Genomic DNA, 6,242 nt, shown 5'->3' with positions numbered 1-6,242 from the left:
CTGGGATTCTGGAGCTCTCAGAAGGAGAATTTTTTATCGCTCTTTATGATGGAAATTTGTCAGAAATAATTCTACCCATTTTTATCCAAACCTAAGCAACTTCCGGTACTGGTTGATATTTTGTATTCCTGCTAAGGAATTTTGATCTTAATGGACCTAGAACTCTTCAGTTAGAAACTGCTACAAAAATAATGATCTTTACAGCATTTTAAAAGGACAAGATTGAAGAAGGGGGGGGGGGAGTGAATAAACACTTCCTTCTAATGCTCATTAATTGAATATAAATAAATTGTAAAGTCATTACAAGGTAGTGTACTTTAATCAAAAATGTGTATAAGTAACATAATAAAAATAACAGGAAAGCTATTTTCACATAGAATTTCCCAAGCTTTTGAAAAATAAAGAACTGTGTCTAATCTGGAGTGAAGTACAATACAAAAAAGAAAAGAAAACAAAGCAAAAAATAAAAAAAAAAACTCACAGCATGAGTGTTGTTTTAAACACAAAAGCTTTTTTTTTTTTTTTTAAATTGTCTTTAATTTTTTTAAAAATGCACTCTTAGGGAGACTTAGTCACTATAGCTTAGTGTTTATTGACTCCATGAGCTAAAGTTATGAGCCAGAGTATAACATTCCAGTATAGTACTTGAGATTCCAAGAATCAAGTGGCTAAAAAGAGCCTTTCATTAGTTCCGTCAGGACCAAGTCAATATCTCATGACACAGCTTCATAATAAGGGAGTTTAAGTGCATCGCGTAATAACTATAGGCTAAGGAGAAATCAGTTTGCTTTCCACTAGCTCATAAAAACAGCACTGATTGTCAGATAAACTTAAAAGGAAGTGATCAGTGAACTTGATTTTGACAAGTGTGGAAGGCTCCTAAGAAGCATGTGTGTGAGAGTGTATGTTACAAGGAATCCACTTACTGCAATAGAAGAGAATTTCTTCCATTTTATAATTAGGTTCGCCTAATAATAGGTGTGCTTATTATGAGAACTAGAGGATAACTCCTGGTCTTCTTTTGGGAAGAGAAATGACAAGTCAGCCTTATATTCATAGAATTTATTTAGGATTATTTTCAATTACCTCTTTTGGGTAGATTTCTGTTTACTAAAAAGATAAACAAGATGAAATACTTGTTATATATAGCTAATAAGACCAATGAGTTCAATGGGTAAAGTTTTCTAGGTCTAAACTCACATTGTGCTTATTCTTTTAACTACAAACCCATCTACATTTCACATCGTGTGTCATTGATTATAATGTTTGCCTGTCTTAACTTAGATAATTTTATATAGGGGAAACTGTAAAGAGATTTGTTGCCAGGAAAGACCTGGACAGTAATGTTAAATAGAGAGTTACAATTGTTTCTAAAGTGGTTGTGTATCAACTTTGAATCCCAATTCAAATACTTAATAGTTATGTAACCATGGGTAAGTCATAATATTTCAGCCTCAATTTCTTTATATGTGAATGAACTAGGAATAATAATAACTGCAGTACATATATCATAGAATTTTCATGAGATAATCAACCAGCATGTATCAATCAATCAATCAATCAATATCTATTATGTGCCAGATATTTTACAAGTAACTGGAGATATAGGTACAAAGTCTGATACAATTCTCACCTGTGAGGAGCTCTCATTCCTAAAGGGGTGATTATCTATCTATTGACATATTTATATACCTTAAACATAAAGTGAATCAGGAGAAAATAGTGCCACAAAAACCCAGGGCAGATAGAATACACAGGAGAGCATGACCAATAATGTCAAAAGCAACAAAAACGTCAAGAAGGGAGAAAACTGAAAAATTACCATTAGACTTGGAAATTAAGAGATCACTGATAACTTTAGAGAGAACAGTTTTAAATTAAGTGATGAGATTTGGTCAGTCATATTGTACAGTGTTGAGGAAATAGAGGTAGTGAGAGTATGGACAACTTTTTTAAAGGAGTTTCACTGAGAAATAGAGGGCTGACACAGAACAACAGTTTGAGGGTATTGTGGGGTCTGAGATTTTACTTTATCAAGATAGGGGATACTTAGACATGTTAGGAGGTGGCAAAAAGGAACTAGTAGATAAAAACAAGTTTGAGATAGAAGGCAGAGGATGAATTTTTGGTGCTAGAGAAGACAGAAGGTATGGGATCAAGTGCAAATACAGAGCACTTTGGACAGGGAGTAGCGCCTCCCTCTTTGTCAAAGACTGGAAGAAAGGATGAGAGAGGGGGAAATGATGTCAGGGATGAAAAGAAAGAGAAAATACAGAGTTAAATTATGTAACTCATTTTTTTCAGTAATGTAAGAAGTATGGTGGTCTGCAGTTGAGAGAGAAGGAGGAGAAACAGGAGTGAGAGGAATCTTCAAGTGAGTTAATATGACTAATGTATCAGGTAAATGTCCCATGGTATTGTTACTAACTTTTGCATGGCTTAGTTTATACTTTAAACACCATGTGAATGAGAATATGATTTTATTCCTAATACCTTGGAACACAGTGATGAAGATAATAGTGGATGATGATGATGATGATGATGATGATGATGATGATGATGATGATGATGGCAGATGGTATTTATATACTGCCTTAAAGTTTGTTAAGTGCTTTGCAAATATTATTGCATTTTATCTTCATAGCAGTCATGGGAGGTGTTCTTGTTCCAGTTGTGTCCAACTCTTTGTGACTCTTTTTGAGGTTTTTTTTGAAGAGATAGTGGAGTAGTTTGCCATTTTCTTCTCCAGCTCATTATTCCAATGGAGATTTGAGGCAAAGAAGATTAAGCAAGCTTCCCAGGGTCACATCACTAGTAAGTGTCTGGTCAGATTTGAGCTTAGGTAGATGAGTCTTCCTAACTTCAGGCTTGGCACTCTATTCTCTGTACTGCCTAGAAACTATTATTCCAATCTGTATATGAGGAAATTGAGGCAGAGAGAGGTTAAGCAACTTACCCACTATCACATAGCTAGTAAGGATCTGAAACTGGATTTAACCTTGGGTCTTTCTGACTCCAGGTCTAGAACTATACTTCCTAATTGCCTCTCTCTCTCTGTGAAGAATCAAAGTTATAGGTGACACAAAGGCCAATGAAAAGATGCATAATGGCTGAAATTAGGGCAAATCGTATTCACAATGGTAATCAAGAAGTAACGTAAAAATATCATGACCAAGATTAGAACAAAGAAAAAAGGTGAGAGAAACAATTTTTACATAAGTGATTATCAAATATATAGAGAACTGAGTCAAATTTAAAAGAATACGAGTCATTCCTTAGCTGTTCTCAGCAATACAATGATCCAAGACAACTCTGAAGGAGTTATGATGGAAAATGCTATCCATCTCCAGAAATAGAACTGATGGTGTCTGAACAGATCAAAGCATAATTTTTTTACTTTGTTTTTCTTGAGTTTTTTTTTGTTTATTTTGATCTGTTTTTTCACAACATGACTATTATGGAAATGTTTTGCGTGACTACATATGTATAATCTATATTGAATTGCTTGCCTTCTCAATGAGGTGGATTGGGTGGAGAGGGAAGAAGGAAGAGAATTTGGAACTCAAAGTTTTGAGAATGAATGTTGAAAATTGTTTTTTGCATGTAATTAGGGAAAAATAAAATACTATTTTTTTTTAAAAAAAGAAAGTTAAGGAAGAGATAAACAGTTCATGCTCACAGGTAACTGACTAGTTGTAATTTAATATCAAAAGAAAGACTACAGTTGTGATGTAACTGCCTCTTATTACAGTACACATTTCCTAAAAAAATAATACAAGTCATTCCCCAGCTGACAAATGGACAATAGATATGAACAGTTTTCAGATGAAGAAATTAAAACTATCTATAGTCATATGAAAAAAAATGCTCTAAATCACTATTGATTAGAGAAATGCAAATTAAAATAACTCTGAACTAACACCTCAAACCTATTAGATTGGCTAATATGATCAAAAAAGGAAAATACTACATGTGAGAGAATCTGTGGGAAAATTGTGGCACTAATGCATTGTTGGTGGAGTTATGAACTGATCTAACCATTCTGGAAAGCAATTTAGAACTGTCCACAAAGGTTAGTCAAACTGTACATACCCTTTGATGCAGCAATACCACTACTAGACCTGTATCCCAAAGAGATCCTAAAAAAAAGGGAAAGGGCCCACATGTGTAAAAACATGTATAACAGTTCTTTTTGTGGTGGCAAAGAATTGGATATTGAGGGGATGTCTATCAATTAATAAATGGCTGAACAGGTTGTGTTATATGAACATAATAGAATACTATTGTTCCATAAGAAATGATGAGTAAGTAGATTTCAGAAAAAAAAACCTAGAAAGATTTGGATGAACTGATGCTGGATGAGGGAAGCAGAACCAGAAGAAAATTGTAAATAGTAACAGCAATATTGTGCAATGATCAGCTATGCTATACTTAGCTCTTCTCAGCAATACAATAACCCAAAACAATTCTAAAAGACTCATGGTGGAAAATAATCACATTCAGAGAAGGCACTATGGAATCTGAATGCAGATCAAAGACACATTTTCCACTCTTTTTTTATGACTTTTTGCTTTTGCTCTGCTTCTTCTTTCACAACATGACTAATGTGGAAATATATTTAACATGATTGCACATGTATAACCTATATCAAATTGCTCATTGTCTTGGGGAGGAAGGAAGAAAAATTTGGAACTCAAAATCTTATAAAAATAAATGTTGAAAGCTATCTATACATGTAATTGGAAAAAATAATATACTATTTAGAAAAAAATTTAGATCTCAAATAAAGTTTTTAAAAAAGAATATCATGGAGATGTGTACTCCCCAAAGTTTAAGGATTGGTCATGCAATAAGAGTGAGGATAACAGAATAGCTTTTCAAATGCTCACAAAGTGTGATGTGTTTCAGAATATTGAAAGATTCTTTGTAGAAAATACACAAGAGAACAAGGACAAGAATCTCCAAAGATTAGTGGCATGAGTAATTTGAAATCTGCATATATGGAGGGATTAACCATATAAATAGAATCACAAGTATACTGATGCACTGAAATATTGGAGTATCTTTTTAAAAAAAAACTAGGAAAATGAGAAATTATAATATTAAATATTTGAGGTTTTAAATAATATGATAATAGGATGTAATTACCAACAATAACTTTAGCAATTATCTATTTCATTTCAAATAAAGAAATGGAGACTCAGAGGGATCAAATGGCAATCCCAATATAACAAAGATCATAAGAAATATAGTAAGATGTTAATGATAGGTCACTTGCCCATGGACTCAATGTTCTTTTTCCAATACCAAGCTGATTCTCTGCTTTATTTCAAAATAATACTTCTGGTCAGTAAGTGTTAACATATGCTAAACACGTTGTAAAAATTTGAGACCATTTTAGCTTGATATCACTGAACTGTGTTTTATTTGTCCTTCACTGGGTTGCTCAGTATCTTATGTTTTCATTATGTCTTTACAAAGCAGATAAAGCTCAATCAATCAATCAACATATATTTATTAAGCACTGTGCTAGGAGTTGGGAATAAAGTAAAGGATTAAAATGAACTAGTTTCTATCCTCAAGGAGTTTGAAATATCCGATGGACAGTTGTTGCAATTGTGGTACTTAGAAAAGAGACTAGCGATGGATAACATTGAGACTATGTGTGATGATATAGTTATTAGGAAATTCCTCTTTTACTTTAACTTTGTGCACTACTATCATAGTCTGGAAAACATATCAGTAATATATATTTTTTTCCAGCAGAAGCAGGAAAAAATCAAGAAAAAGTTCAGTATTGTTAGATTTTCTAGCCTTCTTTGAGAACGCGAGTAGTGTAACTTTGTATTGTCTTTGAAATTATTATATTAAAATCAAATCAGTAGACCTTTCCTCCCATAATGCAATATATTCTAATAAGTGTAAGATAACTTAGTTCATTTTATTTTTCATTTTCATTAGTTTTAAATACCTGCTTAGAGCTCATTTTTGGTGATTTGTCCTTAGTACCTGAATTGAACCAAACAAATGAAAAGAAAGAAAATAAGAGAGAGAGACAACATATTATTAAAGACTCTTGTTCTTTGATTTCTTCTTCCTTGAAATAAATGATATATCTCAGAAAGATGGCACGTGACAAGTTAAGTAGTCCGTCTTTAGTTAATTGTTAAGCTGATTGGAAGATAATCTTAATTGTGCATTTTTCTGAAGCATATTTTGATGCTTCACTATTCAAGACTCAG

This window comes from Notamacropus eugenii, chromosome 1 (assembly GCF_028372415.1).
Source record: "Notamacropus eugenii isolate mMacEug1 chromosome 1, mMacEug1.pri_v2, whole genome shotgun sequence".
NCBI classification, from domain to species: domain Eukaryota; kingdom Metazoa; phylum Chordata; class Mammalia; order Diprotodontia; family Macropodidae; genus Notamacropus; species Notamacropus eugenii.
The sequence above is the reverse complement of the archived record's forward strand: the minus strand, read 5'-3'. Positions refer to the sequence as shown.